Genomic DNA, 19,027 nt, shown 5'->3' with positions numbered 1-19,027 from the left:
CACTTCGGCCGCCAGCGGAAGTCGAAGGCTGCTCGGTCCCGATGCTCGAATGCCCCCAGGGTGAAGGCAGGGCCCTTCCCGTTGTGCTCAAACTGCCTTTCTGGGATTTTATTTTTTGTTATATTTTGGTCTCGAACTTCCTTGCTATATTGTCAGTTCTTTAATTTCTTTTTCATTTTCTTTTAGAATCCAACAAGTTTAGTTGCTTTCCATAGGGTAGGGATGGAAGGACAGAGGGCAGTCCGAATAACCTACCCTAACATTTATCAAAAACGTGAGACATTGCTGTTTTTCTTGTAAAACACATCTAATACACAACTCTACACACCGAAATTTATACTCTCTCATCACTCTGAAGAACTAGCCCCCTTCCAGTGGGCTCCTGCGCACGCCGATGAGACACCTGCTGTCCGCCTGACGGATGCTCCTTTGCAGGTGCCCTCTTCCCGCCCCCGGAGAGCGCTCGGTCTCTCCTGCTGCCCGGTTCCAACGCGCGGCTGCTCCTCTTCACTGACACTGCTTGGGGCATGGTGTGCCTCCACTCCGGGATTCCAGTGACACGTTTACTCACGCTTTTCTTCTATCCTCCATATTCTCTGAACCTCATTTTCCATCTCCCATCTCTCAGGGCTGCACACTGTGTAAATCCAGATGCGTGTTCCAGTTCACGATTGTGTTCAGCCAGGTTTACTCTGCCTAATCCACATGCAGTGAGTTTTTAATTTCAACTTTTCTTTCATTTCTGAAAGTTCTGCTTAGTCCATTTTGACACTTCGCTTTGCATTACTAACTTTTATTCTACATATAATTCTTTCAACATTCTGTACATCATTACACACTGCAACTGCTTAGTCAGTATCTGCATCTAGTTCTGCTAACTCTTCCTCACAATGGTGCGTGTGTTTTCTCATGGTAAGTTCAAGTTTGCCTAAATTGATTGTTACATCCCAAGGGCCTATGCTGACTGGGCTTTCCTCTGAAGGGGCTTCTGTTTCCTCCAGCAAGGAGCAAAGGAGTGTTGTCATGATGCTCACCGTTCCTTTTTCTTTTTCTCTTTTGGCCTTTAATGCAGTATCTTAATTTTTAATGCCCTGAAGTGATCACAAGAAACTATATTTACTGTAATTTATCCAGCACCTAATTGGAGTGCGGTGTGAGAGCTTTTGAGGAGCACCAATCGGCTGGACACACGAGTCCCTCCCTCCCTTTCTCGTCTCCTTCAAGGACACCGTGTTCTGCACGGCACCATGACGATGTAAGGCTCTGGCTCACGTGTGCCCCAGTACACATGCAAAGGTGCACCCCCTTCCACCCGTATGCCTACTACACATACACGGCTGCACCTCACACGTGACTGTACCCATTTTATCTGGGTTACACTTGGGCTGGGAGAGACCAAGTAATTTTTCCACAACACAGCATCTCAAAGCCAGACTCAGGAGGATCAATAAGCAAGACAACAGACTATCTGCACCCTTCAAAACTAAGTATCTGCTGTCACCCATTTTTGAACTTCCCTTACACAGCATATTTGCACAAATGACACAATACAATCAAAAAGGAGACCACCTTACCTTCTGTGGAAACTTCTTGTTTAAATTTTGTATTCAGGCAAAACATAAAAACATTTGGGGGTTTTTCTTGGAGTATATGCAATTTTAAGAAAAAAATTTTCATTCAGCAGATTTATAATCTCTTCACCTGAAAAATAAAAGGGAAAAATCTTCTTTCAAATTCTACTATTGTAAAGTAAATTACCAATATGGTAGCAAAAGAAAACAAAAATCCGTCTCTTCAGTTAGCGCTCAAGCCATCAGAACACTCCAGGACGGGGGCCCACAAACCCTGGTCACACTGCTCGTCCCCGGGAGCCTGGCACTGGTGAGACACCCACTGCCCTGTCTGGCTACTGAGCTCGGGGTCAGGCTGCCACGCGCGGATCTCACGGACGTGGGGAGTGTGTCTACGGAGCTGTCCCGTTTCGCAACTTCACACTATCACCTCAAGAAACGCATACGCCGCCCTGGCCAGGCAGCTCGGTGGGTTAGAGCAGCGTCCCGATACGCCAAGGATGCAGGTTCGATCCCCAGGCAGGGCGCATACAGAGAGCAACCCATGAGTGCATGAAGAAGTAGAACAAGAAATCAATGTTTCTCTAAGATCAATAAATGAATTATTTTCCAAAAAAGAAATGCACGCTCCTGGTCCATCACAACGTCTCTGAACACCATGTCTGAGTCCAGCGACCAGCACTGCACGGGCGACTGACGCCACGGCCTAAAGCAAAAGCAGGGTCCCGTGGCGCCGGGGCTACTCCCGGGGCCGCGGCAGGAAGCCGCGGCCTGACCTTCGGGAGGTGAGACTTCGGCAAGAGCGAGGGGAGCTACTCTAGATGGCGAGAGGCAGCCGTCGGAAGTAGTATTTAGGTCCGTGTGGACCCAATTAGAAGGAATAAAATGGAAAAAGGTGTTTTTGAAGCTATTGGAGAAATCTGAATGTGAACTGGTGTTAGATGACATTAAGGAATTACCGAGAATTCTCTTAGCTGACTGAGGTGGGAGCTGTGTCTTTAAAAACAAAAACTGCCCTTATTAGAAAAAGTGGAATATTCATAATGAAATAACATTACTTCTGGGGTTTGCTTTTTAAATACTTCAAAAAACGAGAACCAAACAAAGTTTCTGTGTCAGAGGGAAAGGGACACGTGAAAAACAAATGGCAAAATGCTGGTCACGGCTGGGTACCCCAGGGTTCATTCCAATGTGTTCTCCACATCTGTGTTGTTTTTTTTTTTAATTGAATGTATTGGGGTGACACTGGTTAATAAAATCAAATAGTTTTCAGGTGTACACGTGTGTTTTTAAACTTCATAAAAAAACCAGCCCTGGCTGGTGTAGCTCAGTGATTGACTATGGCCTGTGAACCAAAGGGTCGCCGGTTCCATTCCCGGTTGGGTCACAGGCCTGGGTTGCGGGCCAGGTCCCCAGTGGGGGGCGCGCGAGAGGCGGCCACACATGGATGTTTCTCTCCTCTTTCTCCCTCCCCTTCCCTCTCTAAAAATAAGTAAAATCATTTTTCAAAATTTCACATTAAAAAAAAGGCAATCAAAGTTGTGCTAGTAAGCCAGAAATGTATCAACATTATCATTTCCTAAAATAGGTCAATCTTAGCCCTGGCTGGTGTGGCTCAGTGGACTGAGCACCAGCCTGCAAACCAAAGAGTTGCCGGTTCGATTCCCAGCCAGGGCACAGGCCTGGGTTGCGGGCCAGGTCCCCAGCAGGGGGCGCATGACATGCAACCACACGTTGATGTTTCCCACCCACTCTCCCTCCCTTCCCCTCTATAAATAAAATCTTTTAAAAATAAAATTAAAAAATAAAAATAGGTCGATCTTACATCTAATATTTCATAATTCAAATTAATAAGGTAAATCATTCAACAAAGCTGGCTTTTCAGCACTTTATGCAAAGTTTTCAAAATAAGAAAATATTTCTAAATATTTTCTAGCTAAAGTATTTAGTACCGACCCCTGGCTGATGTGGCTCAGTGGACTGAGCACCGACCGGCCTGTGACCCAAAGGGTCTTGGGGTTGATCCCCAGTCCGGGCGCATCCTGGGTTGAGGCCAGGTCCCCAGCAGGGGGCGTGTGAGAGGCAACCACACATGGATGTTTCTCTCCCTCTCTTTCTCCCTCCCTTCCCCTCTCTCCCTCCCTTCCCCTCTCTCCAAAAATAAATAAATAAAATCTTTCTTTAAAAGAAAAAGAAAGAAGAAAGCACAAATTCAACTCAGCAGGGACTGGAGGAAGGATGGGAACCTGTGTCCCAAACAGCCGGGACGTCAGGAGGAACACGCAGCCAGGGAATGCGCGTGCCTTCTGCGCAACGGGCACGCAACGGGCACGCATCCTGAGCGCTGTCGTCCCCACGCCCCCCACCGCAGCCCGAGAGCCTCCCGTCACCTGTGTCCTCCAGCCCTGACTCGGTCGTCACCAATGGATCTCGTTCGTAGCCCGGGGTTTCCCTAGGGAGCCCTCCTCCCACGCCCTGCCCCCATCCCCTTCCCTAAACACAAGAACCCCCGACGCCCACCCAGGAAAGGCCCCGGCGGCCCGCCCGCCCCGGGCATCCCGCCCGGAAAGGGGTCGGCGTCCTCGTAGGCCCCGGGTCTGTTTCACAGGCCCCCGCACCCCTTCATTCTAAAGCCTGTTTTTGACCCTTTTACTTCTGGCCAAGATGAAATAACAGGGAGGCTTTACCTCCCCACCGGCAACAACTATACCACCACAGAAGGGTAAGACGCATGAAGCGGTTTTCAAGACACAGGACGCCAGGCAATGAAGAGCGGAGTTCCCTGACAGAGGGGACACAGGAGGAGCTCTTCCCCGCCCAGCGTTCTGCCTGGACAGCGTGGAGTCCAGCAGCGTCCTGAGGCCAAGGCACAGACGTCGCAGGCAGAAGGCTGCCGGGCACGAAGGCGCGCAGGCTGCAGCCAGGTCCGGGCCTGCGCCTGCGCGTGAGGCCAATGTCCGAGCCAGGCAACGCCTCGCTCGAAGGGTTAACAGGAACAGCCCTCGGAGTTCACAGCCAGGGGCAGGCACACTCCCGGTCACAGTGGAAAACTTCCTAGTTCTCGGGGCAGGGGACAAAGTACTCAGAAGACTTTTGCCTCGGGTTGGGGCAAAATTAGCCCTGGACTAAACAGGACTCTGGCCCCACCTAACAAAGCTCAAAAGTAAGACCCACCCGATTAAAACTGTTTCCAAGTAATTTAACCCCATCCCAGAACAAAGGTCAAGAATATTTATAGAAATACAAAAATACCCAGCATCCAACAACATAAATTCAGTGTCCTGGCATCCAATCAGAAATTACCAGCCATGCAAGCCAGCAGGAAACCAGGAACTATCCTGAAGAGAAAAATCGATCAAAACCAACCCAGAAATGACACAGATGAGAGAATTAGTAGACAAAGACACTTAAACAGCTGTCATAACTGTTTTCCATATCTTCAAAAACCTAGAGGAAAGATTAGACATGTTAAATGTAGACATGAAAGATACACAGAGACCCAAATAGAATCATAAAAATATGCAGTCCAAAAAAAGGCAGAAAAAGAGGAAAAGGGAACAAAGGACACACTGTCCGTTCCTTACAAGCCTCCACTCTGGGCACCTTCAGTGGGACCGCCGTGCGACCCGATTTCGGGTCTGTCTCCCCCTCCCCACCCCAGCTCTCTGACCGCACCAGCTCTTACCGCTCCCTAAACAAGCGGAGGCCCCTCGGCCTGGCGCGCCCCTCCCCCCGCCTCCCCACTTGGCGAAGCCCTGCGTGCTCCTCGGCCCAAACGTCAGCCACAGCCACTCCTGTCCTCGGCCTGCACACAGGAGTCTGTCTGCGCCCCCTTCAGAGAATCGCACTATCATCATCTGGTTTGAAATATTTGTATTTATTTTAAAAATTTTAAGATATAAAAAGGTACAGACACAGAAAGAAGAGTACGACAAATACCCATATATTCAGACTAAATAAATGTGAACAATTTTTCACACATGCTTCCTACTTAAAAAAATTTCTACTTTTTAAAAGATTGTATTTATTTATTTTTAGAGAGAGGGGAAGGAAGAGAGAAAGAGAGGGAGAGAAGCATCACTGTGAGAAAGAAACCTAAACAGGCTGCCTCCCCCACACACCCTGACCTGGGACTGAAACTGCAACCCAGGCGTGTGCCCGAAAGGGAACTGAACCGGTGACCACTTGCTGCCTTGCTTTACGGGGTGACGCCCAACTGAGCGACACGGGTTAGTGCAAAAAAAAAAAAAAAAAAAATTCTAATACGTTGAGGAACCACAACCCCTTCCATCCCTTGCGCCTCAGAGGTGATCAGAAGCTTTGGGTGTTCTTAACGGCACCCTTTCACTCCTCCCGCGCCTGGAAGCACTGCGCTGTTTTACGAGCACACGGACATACGTCTGTAACATATACATGGGCTCTCCAACCGTTGTAAGCTCAACCTCGCCCTTTAGAACACTACCTACACTGGTGCAGGGAGTTTTAGTGCTTTCATTTTAAACACGGGAGGCACTCTTCTTTGATATAAAAATGCACCTTGTGCGCATACCCTGCTGAGGCACTTTCTGGTTGTTGCCGATGGACCAGTGTCACACACAAGGCTGCCCGGACATTCTGAACGTGCCTGCTTTCGTGCACCGAGGGTCGCTCAGCTTTTACTCTCCTGGGTGCAGAGCTGCTGGGTCCCAGGGCAGACGCCGTCCAGGCCAGCAGGCGCGCCGCCGCCGCCTCCGGAGGGCTTCGCGACATCCGTGCACCAGCCCAGTGAAGCTCACACACAGGCCGTTCACCACAACCCCAGGTCACAAGGGAAAATCACGAGACTGGCCCAGGCCACAGGTTAATAAATGTCAGTTCTTGAACTTGAACCCAGGCTGACTGACAGCAGAGTCCATGTTCCGCACGTGACACCAAGTTCTAGCCCCATCGATAATAAAAAAGGAGGTATCCAAGCAGGTGCAGAAGGGGTGAGGCACGCGGAGAGAGATCACAGGAAGGCACCAGCCAGGGCGGCAGGGCCCAGGGCGGGCGCCGGCAGAGCCGGGCAAGGGACTGAGCAGGGCTCCCGTCTGGAGGGGAAACGAGGGCCTGGGAACAGAGGTGCAGGCCTTCAGAGCGGAGCGATGGTGTCTTTGTGGGTGACAAGATGTTCTGGAGTTCGTGGTGATGGCTGCACTAACTTGTAAATACACTGGAAGCCACTGAACTATACACTTTAAAAGTGTGGATTTTAGGGTACATGAATTACACCTTAATAAGAAAAAATAAGTCAGAGGGGCTGACAGGTGGGAGTCAAATTCCTGAAGAGACGCTCCCAAAGGTCTGACTGTGGCCACTAGGTGTGAAGAAGGAGAATGGGAGCCGGACCCCAAAGAGCCGGACCTCCAGCAGAGAGGGAGGGTCCCCGGAGGCTCCGCAGGGCCCCTCTGCGGGAGGTGGCCTGGCCGCAGGCAGGCCCAGAGCACCCTATCTTCCAGCCCTGAGGACGGAAACACCCAGCTTCCTGTGCCTTGGGGCGTCCCTGGGACGGGGATGAAAATACGGCGCCCCAGGGCGGGTGGAAGGGCTGACGGGGCAGAGTTCAGGGAGCGCCTGGAGCGCCTTAGCTCCCTGGGACCTCAGCTCCAGAGGCACTGCCCGCCTGAGGCTCAGCCCCGCTGCTCGGGGACCTAAGCTCCCTGACCCCTCTGTGTCTCGGCCACCCCACCTGCGAAACGGAGACGACCCCAAGGGGTGCACCGCGAAGGGTCAATGCGAACGTGAGCCGAGACAGTCTGTGCAAAGTGCTCGCCAGGCGCCTGGCGAGCAGGGAGCGCCCAGCAAGTCGTGGTGCCCTGCCTCCAGCACGGGGCAGGGGCGGTCCCTCGGAGAGGCTTCCCTGAGGGGTCTGGCTGGGGCTCCGCTCACTTTACATTGACGTCCACAAACCCCAAGTGAACACCAAACACAGCCTGACAACCCTACTCCCTGCCTCTAGGAAGCTAGTGTCCCTCTTGAGACAACTGTGACAAATTTCAGATGAGCACGACGTCTGCACGGCGCCCTGCGTCTGCCCGCCCCGCGGCCCCCGTGGCCCTCTGTACCCCCAGAGCTGGCATGACGGGGACAGAGGGGCCGCCGCAGGCTGAGCCCCCGCGCCAAGGGGCCTCACAGCCTCCTGGAATGCGATGACCAGGGTGCGAGGACCCATCCAGCCTCCAGGGTGACAGGCCCTGCAGAGAGGCCGGAACGTCCGGCCAAGGCCCCCGCCAGATCCGGGGGCAGAGCGGAGTCACGCGGCTGAGCCCCGCCCAGACAGCCGGCCAGCAAAGAGGATCGCAGTTTTCAGTCGCTCGTTATGGGGGTGGCCTGCTGCAACAGCTACCTGATTTAACAGCCACCTTATTCCTTTTACTCTCTCCCCCACCCTCCAGCACCCTCACCCCTGAATTCACAGAAAAAGCAAAAGGTCCCTCCTGTTACGATGGACAAGGGTCCTCGCTCCCAAAGGCCAGCCCCTCTCCCACTCTCCAGCGCCCCCGAGCCGCTGCCTCTGGCATCCCAGCACCCCCCGCCTGTGCGTGGATGCACAGGGTGCACACGCTTACACGTGCACGCACACGCGCGCACACACCCTGCCCCACAGGCACGTCTCCAATCCCTGTTCAGTCAAGCGTCCTCCGTGGACCGTCTCCGCCTCCTGTCCCTGGTCCTGCTGCTCCGCGCTGGCCCTCTCCCCCCCACACCCCCCAAACTGCTTTTGTCAAGGGAGCTGGCAACTGCCGAGGACGACCTCTCGGTCCTCGCCTCAGGCAACGTCCTCAGCCTCAGGGGGCGGGGTTCACGGCCTGTCCTGGGCTCCTGGACACCACACCCTCCTAATGTCCTCGGCCTGCAGAGCGACCCCTTGTCAGCTTCCACGTCCTCTACACGCGGACGTGCCCCCACATTCACCTGGTCTCCCTTCTTTCCCTCTGTTGGGCACATACAGTGCAGAGCTTCAGAGTCCAATCTGAGAGTTCTGGTTCCAGGCGTGGCGGAGCCGCTGGCTGATAACAGTTATAAACTCTGCACAAAATATTAAAAATAGCTATTTGAAGGTACTGGAGACCAACTGAAGACGCGCAGACACTGGAAGGAACAGAATCATGGGAAGAAGGGACCAGAGCGTGAGCTCGACACTGGGCGCCCCCACTGCTCGGGTTAGACGATGCCGACCACGCGCCACCGCCGGAGGCACCGAGGCCAGAGGTCGGGGTCCGGAACAGCTGAACGTGGAGGGAAAATCCCCAGAGCCTGCACTAAAGTTCCTCCCGAACGCTTGGCTGACTCCTAAACTATACACAGTGGGATGAGACGCCAAGAAACCACACAGAGCTAAGTCAGACTCACCGAAACAGAGTAGAAGGTGGAGGCCAGGGTGGGGGTAGAAAGAGGGGAGCAAGAGGCACAGACGCTCAGCTGGGAGGCGACCGTGGCCCGAGGGCCGACTGCGGAACACGGGAGCCCAGCCGGCGACACTGTGCGGCACAACTGGGGTCCGCTACAGGGGGCAGCCTAGATGCGCTCGCAAAAAAATAAACGTGAGGTGGCAGCTGTGATAACTGCCTGGATGGGGGGAATCCTTTCTCCACATACACGTATGCAAAACGACGGTGTGCCTGGGCCCCGGCTGGCACGGCTCGGTGGATCGAGCGTGAGCCTGTGAACCGAAGGGTCGCCAGTTCGACTCCCAGTCGGGACACAGGCCTGGGCTGCGGGCCAGGTCCCCAGTGGGGGCGTGTGAGAGGCAACCACACACGGATGTTTCTCTTCCTATCTTTCTCCTTCCCTTCCCCTCTCTCCAAAAGTAAATAAATAAAATCTTTAAAAAAAACAAAACTATGATGCACTTTAAATGTCTTATAATTTTATGGGGCAATTACACCTCCGTAAAGGTGAGAAAGACAGACAGGGAGGCAGAGAGTACAACTGAGGAGAGCGCAGCTGCTGTGAGGTGAGAGCGCTAAGCAGAGACGTCAGCAGTTGTCCAACACTGGGAGACAGAATTGGGAATCTAAGCTCTTCCACGTTAGAGGGTTTTCCATGGACACCCCGGAAGGGTCACGCCATCCACGTGAAAACCACGCTCCAGAACTGAGGGCTGTGCACTCTAAAACGCAGGCAGAAACAGGACAGGCCCACCCCTGAAAAGCTTCTACCGGGGCAAAAGCGTCTCCCAGTGACTTAGCAACTGGTCCTAACAGAGCGTAACACTCTCTAAGAGCGGATGACCTACCACAGGGTCTCCAGACTGCGCTGTCCACATGTCCGTTGTACGATACAACAAAAAGGCACTAGGCCCATGATCACAAGGGAAAAACATCTGCAGAACCCACAGATGGCCATGTGTCGGACCTGGCAGAGAACCTCACAGCAGCCATTAAAAATAGGCTAAAAGATTTTGGGGGAAAAGGGCAGAAAGGATAAACAGGTGAGAAAGTAGCAGAGATTTACAAATTTGAAAGAATACCCAAAAGGAAATGCTAGAATGAAAAATACAGCACCTGGAATTAAATGTCACTGGATAGAATTAATAACAGAATGAACACAGAGAAGAAAAGCAATAAATTCACAAAATACACTCCTGTAAACAGCAAGAGAAAATAGTTTTTAAAATACTGCCATGCTCAAAACCTGTGGGACAATATTGAACAATCTAAAGTAGATTGTTTTGGGTGCCAAGAGGAAAGGAGAACAAGGCAAAGGCCAAAAAGTTTCCGAAGTTGATTTACTACATCAGCTCTGACAGCCAAGGGGCTACGTAAATCCCGGGAGGGTTAGCACCAAAACATCAAGCTTAGAAAATTACCTTCAAACTGAAAAAGAAAAAAAAATTAATCAAAATAGAGAATTTATTTATTTAGTAAAAATAAATAAAATATCTTAAACACAGCAGGAAAAGACATCAGGTGAGTGATAAAATGACAGCCGACTTCTCACCAGAAACAAGAAACACCCAAAGACAATGGAGTAACTTCTTTAACGGGGCGAAAGAAGAAGCTGTCAACCTAGAATTCTATAGCCAGCAAAAATATCCTTCAACACGTAAGGGTAAATAAAGACCTTCTCAGACAAACAAAAGCTGAGAGAACCCATCGCCAGCAAACCCACAGTGTAAGAAATACTGCAGGCAGGCCCTGGTTAGGTAGCGCTGGCATCCCAACACACGGAAGCGGCAGGTTTGATCCCCAGCCACCGCACACACAAGAATCGACCAACGAACGCCTAAGTAAGTGGAATACCAACAAGTAGACATCTCCCCCCGCCAAAATAAATAAATAAATAATTAAATAAAATTTTAAAATTTTACTTAATTTTTAAATGGAATACCAACAAGTAGACATCTCCCCCCGCCAAAATAAATAAATAAATAATTAAATAAAATTTTAAAATTTTACTTAAAGTAATTTTTAAATGGAATACCAACAAGTAGACATCTCCCCCTGCCAAAATAAATAAATAAATAATTAAATAAAATTTTAAAATTTTACTTAATTTTAAGTAAAATTTTAAAAATTTACTTAATTTTAAGAAACACTGAAGGAAGAGCTTCAGGCTGAGAACAATGATCACATGTAGAAATTTTATCTAAAAAAACAGCAAAGCTCTTCCCAACTCATTCTATGGGGCCAGTTATCCCGACACCAAAACCAATGATATCATCTGAAAAGAGAGTCATATGTAAGCCAATATCTCTTATGAATATAGATGTAAAAATCCTCAACAAAACACTAGCAAGCCAAGGCTAGCCACACATGAAAAGGGTTATGCATCCATCAGAGGGGTTACCCTGAGAAGGCAGGGTTGCTCTGCCCTGACCAGCACGGTTCAGTTGGTTGGGCTCCGTCCCGCAAGGCGGAAGGTCGCTCGTTCGATCCCTGGTCAGGGCACGGGCCTGGGTTGCAGGTTCCGTCCCCGGCTGGGCTGTGTACAAGAGGCAACAGATCGATGTTTCGCTCTCACACATTTCTCTCCCTCTTTCATCCTCCCTTTCCCCATCTCTAAAAATAAATAAATACAATTTTTTAAAAAAATGCAAGGTTGCTTTAAATTCTGAAAATCAATTAATACAAAATGCCATATCCATAGAATAAAGGACAGAAAACCAAATGATCATCTCCATAGCGGCCCTGAACGAAATCCAACCCTGTAATGGTAAAAACATCCCACACATAGGACTAGAACGCAACGTCCTCAACCACTGAAGACCCACTGCCACCGCTCCCACTCAACACGGGAGCAGAGGCGCCGGCCAGCGCAACAGTGCAAGACAAAGAAATAAGAGGCGTAACAGCCGGCGGGGTCAGGGGGACAAAACTGTCTTTATTTGCAGATAATATGATTATGTACATAGAAAAATCCAAAATAATATACAAACACACAGTAAGAACTGATAAGTGAATTATGCAAAGTTACAGGATACATGATCAGTACACATAAACCAATTGTGTTTCTGTACATTAATAACAATTGAAAAATATAAAAATATTTTAAGTAACATCAAAAATATAAACTATCTACAAATATACCAAATGAAAAAAAGTGTACTATCATACTGAAAACTACAAAAGAATGCTGAGAGAAATTAAAGATTTAAATCAACGGAGAGAGGTACGGCACGCACAGATCGGAAGACCTGATATTAATTCAATTCTAAAACTGACCTATAGATTCAATGTAATCCCAGAAAAACTCCCAGGAAAATATTTTGTACGAGTTGAAAAATTTATTCTAAAACTCGCAGGAAATTTTACAGAGAAATAAAAGTGAAGTCTTGCCCTGGCCAGGTAGCTCAGTTGGCTTGAGAGTGGTCTGGATATGCCAAGTTGTGGGTTCAATCACTGGTCAGTACACATACAAGAAGCAACTAATGAATGCATAAGTAAGTGGAACAGCAAATCAATATCCCTCTCTCATAAATAAATAAATAAATAAATAAATAAATGTGAAGTGAAGGTCTTACATTACCTGATTTTAAGACTTACCATTAAGTTACAGTAATTCGGAGAGCGTGGTGTTGAAAATTAGACCAACAGAACATAAAAGAAAGCCCGGAAATAAGCTTACACACACACCTTCAAGTAATTTATAGCAATTTAATGGAGAAAAAGAGTCTTTTCAACAAATGATGCTACAATGATTACATAACACACACGGAGAAAAAATTACCCTGATTCCACCTCACCCAAAAAATAACACAAGACGGGTCATTCAGAACGTAGATCAGGGTTTGCTTGGAGGTGGAGGGGCAGGAAGGGAGAAACCCCGAAGGCTGCATGGGGAAACTTGAGGGGCGACGGATATGGACGTTACCTTTCAATAAAGACTTTATTCATTTATTTATAGAGAAAGGGGAAGGGAGGGAGAAAGAGAGGCAGGGAAACATCGGGCAGTTGCCTTCCACACACAGCCCAACCCGGGACTGGACCTGCAACCCAGGTAGGTGCCCTGACCAGGGATCAAATCAGCCACCCTTTGCTTTGCCAGGTGGTGCCCAATCTACTGAGCCGCACTGGCCAGGGCAAATACATACACTGTTCTGAATGTGATGATTTCACATATGTATACATGCATCAAAACTTACAAAATTTTACACTCTAAACATATAGTTCGTTGCACATTGTGTCTCCACAAAGCTCTTTTAAAAAAAGATGAATCATAAACCTAAAAGAAAAATATTGACAAACTTTTACTTCATCCAAACTAAAAGTTTCTGTTCATCAAAAGACACCATTAAGAAACAAATAGGCAAACCATAAACAGGAACAGACATTCACCCTTCATTTCCTCTCCTCCTATTCCCTCACTATATATGTATGTGCGCACACCCCCCCATAAAGGTCTCAACCAGAATATGTTTTTAAAACTCCTAAAAATAAATAATAAAAAGACAAACCACCCAATAAAAAGTGGGCGAAAGACCTGGCATTTCACAAGAGAGAGTAAGAATGGCCAATAAGCACGTGGAAAACTGCCTGCCATTGTCATTCATCAGAGAGATGCAAATCCAAACCACGGTGAGATACCACCACCACCCAAATGGCTAAAATGAACAACAATGACAATGCCGAGCGCTGACATGGATGTGGAGAAACCGGGACTCTCATACGTTACTGGTGGGAGTGTAAAACGGTGCCAATTTGGAAAACAGTTTGGCAGTTTCTAAAAATGTTAAACACCCATCTATGCTATGACCCAGCAATCCCACTGTTAAATATTTACCCCCCAAAAATAACACATGTCCACAAAAGACATGCATAAGAATCGCCAATGACTGTAGTCATCATGGCCAAAAAGGAAAAGCAACCCCAAATTCCATCAACAGGAAAAAAGATAAGCAAATGATGATATCTTCATACAAAGAAATACCACTCATAAAAAAAGCTCACGACAGATACAGGCATCAAAATCAAGAAATCACAAAAACATTACACTGAGCAAAAGAAGACAGACACAAAAGAGCACATGCTTTATGACTCCATTTATATCAAGTTCAAGAACCTGCAAAATTAATCTATAATGATAAAGATCAGAATTATGGTTGCTCTGGGATTTTGAGGGTTGGTGTAATAAATAAAAACAAACACAATGAAACCTTTAGAGGCGATAGAAACGTTCTCTATCTCTCCATAAGTGATGGACACAATGGTGCAAACATTTATTAAAATTCACCATGTTTATATGCTTAAAATTTGTACATTACAGTGGGTGTAAAATAGTCAATACTTTTTAAATGGCTGAATATTTTTGAGTTAATAAAGACTGTAAAATTGCACATTCTGCGCTGTGAAGAGAGCGGTTCACTGTACACGGATGCGACATGGTCCCCCAGAGGAAGCAGAGGGCCGAGGGACGGGGTGGAAAGGAGACCGGCTTCCCCACAGGAACATTCGGTCTCTTGAATTGTACTCTGCATTCAGATCGCCCGGTGCATGGCCCGCCCACTTACTGTGACCCCAGGTATGTTAGTTAAGGTGTTTGTGCCTCAGTGTTCTCACATGAATGTTAACAGGAATATTGAAAAGAACTACATCAGCCCCGGCGGGTGCGGCTCAGTGGCCTGAGTGACGGCCTGTGACCCGAAAGGTCGCCGGTTCGATTCCCAGGCGGACACAGGCCTGGGTTGCGGCCGGGCCCCCAGCAGGGGGCGCGCGAGAGGCAGCCACACAGGGATGTGTCTCTCCCTCTCTCTCTCCCTCCCTCCCCCCTCTAAAAATAAATAAAGTCTTTGGTTTTTTAAAAAAAAAAACCTACATTATTGTTTTCAGAATTAAATGATTGCTGGGTGAGATGTCAAAACATAGAATTTAACACTGGTTTTCACTCTGTGGATTAGAGTAAATTCCACCAAATCAGGTACCTACTTTATGCCAAAATGTCTCTCACAAGCCTACAAGGATAATAAAGGGTGAATCACTGGGCTTTTTTTTTTTAAATAAAGCTTTATTAGAATACACACACGTGCACACACAGAAGTACCTGGTACATAATCATCTATCGTTACTTAAACATTTAAAACAACATTTTTAAAGTTAGAGCTCAATTTCTTCCTCCGGGTTCCTGTGCGGGCTAAAGCCGCAGAAGGCGTCGAACACAGCCGCGCACAGCAAACGGCCAGTTCTGGTTTCCTGCGCGCGTGGGCGCGCCCAGCCATCCCCAGGGCTTCGGGCACCGTCCCGCCGGGTGACGCCCGCCGCCGGGCCCCCCGCGGGCTCCACGCCCTCCCGCCAGAGGCCTCCCGCTGCCGGCCAGCGCTAAGCCCTCCCGCCCCCGCCGGCCCGCACGCGGCCCCCCGCCGCCACGCCGCTTACTCCGTGAGCTCCCACCGGCCCGTCGCCCCGCGTCCACGCTTCCCCTCGGATCGGCGAGTCCCAGCAGCTCTGCCCCCACAGCCGCCCCACGCTGACCGCCGAGGTGGAAACCACGAGCCACGCCACTCCCAGCACCCCCCTCTCCTGTCCCACGCGTGCCCCACGTCCCCCGCCAAGAGGACGGCACCCCGCCCGGCCCGCGGGACTCAGGCGCACGGCCGCAGGGAACAGCACGGCGCCCGCAGGGAACAGCACGGCGGGCCGGCGGGCGGCGCCCTCACGCGGGCGCCGTCCACCGCCCCTTCCCGGCCTCACCTGCGTCCCGCAGGGGGCCCCCCGCCCCAGGGCCTTGGCAGGCGCTGTCCCCGCTCCTCTGCCAGCAGAGTCGGCTGCCCGGGGTTAGAGGAGCCGGGCGGGAAGGGGAGGCAGAGGGGAGGCCCACGGAGAAGCCTGCAGAGCCGGCCGTGGGGGCGACGGCCCGGCCCGGGCGGCCGAGGGCAGGGGCAGGGGCGCGGGCGCTGGGAGAGTGACCGGCCGGGGAAGGCCACGGGGACAGGACGGGGCCACGGGGACAGGACGGGGCAGGGCGCGCGGGGCCGGGCCCCCGGGGGCGCTCCGGAGCCCGGGGTGGGCAGCGCGGCGGCCGGACGCGGAGGGGCAGGAGGGGCGAGCGGGAGCCAGCGCAGGGGCAGGCGGGGGCACTCGGGGCCAGCCAGGCGCGGGCAGGCAGCGGCACCTGTGAAGGGCGAGGGGCTGGGGACACAGCGAGAGGCGACAGAACCGGGGAGGTGACGGGCGGCACTCGGGGCGCACGGGGACGGAGAGCGAGCGCCCGAGCGGGAGCGGAGCGAAGACAGCGCCCCCCCAGGCAGGGGTCGGGGCACTGACAGGCGGGGTCCTAACGGCGGTGACGGGGCGGGGGCCCCTGGCAGCGGGGCGCCCACCGGCTGGACGACGGGCAGGCGGACGCTGTGAGCTGGGGAGGCGGGGGACGCTGTCGGGGCGGACATAACGGGGTGGACACAGACGGCATGTCTCTGAAGGGCGGTCACTGACGGCACAGGGCGGTGGGCGCCGGCACCGAGGCACTGCCGGCGGGGGCACTCCCGGGGCACGGGCGGGCGCGGGCGCTGAGGAGCCTGCGGGCGGCCGCACTCACCTGCCCCGCGGGCCGGGCGTCGCGGCGGCTCCTCGGAGGCCCGGGTGGAGGCCAGGGCGCTGGCGGAGGCGAAGCCCGGGCGGCCTGGGGAGGGCCGCACGCACATGGGCCCGGTCCGGCGCGGCGCCTACGGACACGGCGCCCACGAACACTGCGCGGGCCGGCCGGCGCCTCGGGACCAGCTGGGGCCGCGAGCGGCGCTCAGGTCGCTCCAAAATGGCGGCCGCGGCGGCCGGGGGCGCGCACGCTGGGGGTGTGTTCTCGCGGGGGCGCGCTCGCTGGCGCCGGGGGCGGGGCGGGTCACGCGGGTGGACAGGGGCCGCGCCCTTCAGCGACGCGTCCCGGGGCGGAGGGAGCCCGAGGGTGCAGACTGTGGGGTGCGAGGGGGGTGGGGGACGGCTTCCCCCTTTTACTTTTCCCTCTGAGGTGCTGCTAAGTTCTATGCAAGCATAATTAACTTCTTACGGGACAGTACATTTGCGGTAATAAGTTTTCTAATGCAATGTCCGCAGCAGAAAAACCCCTCCCAGCGGTCACACACCTGAGGCAGGTGTCCCCTGTTCTCTACGGGTGCCCTCCGCGAGAGCGGTGCCTCTTTCACTGGGGCACCTGGAGGACCTCTGAGCCTCTTGGACACGTGGCCCGGACACGGCCAGAGCAAGAGTGGACGTGGTTACCCAGCCCCCACGGTTGGTTGTTTCCTAACTGGACTGGGATCGCCTGAGCAGCAGCCACCAGGCCTCCTGCTTTTTCCAGGTGCCCCCGCGAATTTCACGTCTTTTAATTAATTTTAATTTTTAATTATGTGACAGATACGTAATGGGAACACATTAAAATATGTGCCCGTTTAACATTTGTTGGGATTGTATAATTCAGTTAAACCAATCTCTCAAATGAAAATTATTCTTTCATGTGTCAGTGTGAATCGTGGTAAAATGTTGGAAAACGAAAATTGTACGATTAAGGAACATCTACCATTTAACAGCAGTTGCCAGCTCCTACTCCGCCTGCCGACGCGGACGGGGACTTGCCTTTGCTGACCTTGGCCACCAGGGGGCGGGAGGGGTTGCTGCGGGCCTCGCGCTGCGGGCCGCAGGCACCGGCTCGGGCGGCCTGGCTTCCGGGGCAGACCGGGGCGAAGCCGCCAGGGCAACGCGCGCCCGCGGTTGCCTGAGCCTGAGCCGTGATTGATAACTTTCTGGAGGCTCAGCGTAAACACGGCTGAGAGGGAAAAACTCCAGGGAGACCCAGCCGTGGGGTGCCGCACGGGATGGCAAGATTTTTCCTCCAGGAGCATGAGCAGGTTCCCACAGTAAAGATCAGAGACAAACACCATTGTGCTTCCAACAGAAGGAAGGGAAAAGGAGTCACTCAAAAGACACCAGAGCGCTCTGTTCTTTTTTTTACTTAAAAAAATTTTATTGATTTTAGAATGAGGAAGGGAGAGAAGGAAAGAGAGAGAAGACATTGATTTTTTTGTTCCACTTACTCGTGCATTCATTTGTTGATTCTTGTATGTGCCCTGACCAGGGGTCGAACCCTCAACCTTGGAGTTATGGCGGCAACACTCGAACAACTGAGCAGCCCGTCCAGGACGCGCAGAGCATTAGGCTCCTACCAAGGACAGCTCACTGGAGAAACTACCACACCACAGCACAACTCAGGGAAGGGAAATACCCAACTCCTGGCCCCGCCAGCCATCTGTCCCAGCAAGGGGGAGAAGAAAGCCAAGAAACTGCTGTGAAGGTCACAACGCACAGGCAGAGACTTCACTAAAGACTGAGCCTAATCATAGAACCACAGAACAGTCCCCTCCCCACACCTCACCACGTCACCAGGTACGATTTACAGCAGGTCCTTTCACCTGGTGCCCCATGTCCCACTATCAAGAAAAAGTGGCAGGGCACAAGGCAAAACACACAGATCAAAGAGAGAGAGCCAGCGTCAAAACCAGACATGGCAGGATGTTGGAATGATCACCTGGGAATTTAAAGCAACAATGGTTAACATGCTAAGAGCTCTAATGGATAGAGGAGACAGCATGCAGGAACGCATGAGGGATGCGAGCAGAGAGGGAAATCCTAAGAAAGGAGCAAGATGAAAAGCTGGAGGTAGAAAACACTGCAGCAGAAACGGAGAAGGCCTCCGATGGGCTCATCAGTGGACGGGAAATGGCTGAGGAAAGAACCTCTGAGCTACAGCTTCTATCAACAGAATCCCAGAAACAAAAGAAAAAGAACACATATTGCCAAAAAAAAAAAACAAAAACAACACCCCAGAATATCCAAGGATTATGGATGTTTACTAGTGTGACAGATACATAATGGGAACACCAGAAAGAGAAGATAGAAAGAAACAGAAGAAATATTTGAAATGATGCTACATTGTACTGAAGGTTCTAGCCCGTGCAATAAGGTTACAAAACAAAGTCACACAGATTAGAAAGGAAGAAGTAAATTTGTCTT

At 51.4% G+C, this 19,027-nt stretch overlaps 1 protein-coding gene across 3 annotated transcripts in view; it reads right to left on the bottom strand.

Moving 5' to 3' along the window:
• The window catches only part of PPP6R2 (protein phosphatase 6 regulatory subunit 2), a 55,414-nt gene extending 38,628 nt beyond the window's left edge, over window positions 1–16,786 (bottom strand). For 2 of the 3 annotated variants that reach the window (XM_054570460.1, XM_054570457.1), the window contains exons 1-2: window positions 16,563–16,786; window positions 1,575–1,701 (exon numbers count right to left, since the gene is read on the bottom strand). The gene's annotated coding sequence lies outside the window, so the exon portion shown is untranslated. The remainder of the gene's footprint in view (window positions 1–1,574; window positions 1,702–16,562) is intronic. The other variant, XM_054570458.1, reaches the window with a different exon arrangement.
• Between the last annotated feature and the right edge of the window lie 2,241 nt (window positions 16,787–19,027).

This window comes from Pteronotus mesoamericanus, unplaced genomic scaffold (assembly GCF_021234165.1).
Source record: "Pteronotus mesoamericanus isolate MK-2021 breed Mesoamerican mustached bat unplaced genomic scaffold, CSHL_Meso_final contig_204, whole genome shotgun sequence".
Taxonomy (NCBI): Eukaryota; Metazoa; Chordata; class Mammalia; order Chiroptera; family Mormoopidae; genus Pteronotus; species Pteronotus mesoamericanus.
This window is presented reverse-complemented; position numbering and strand designations above follow the sequence as displayed.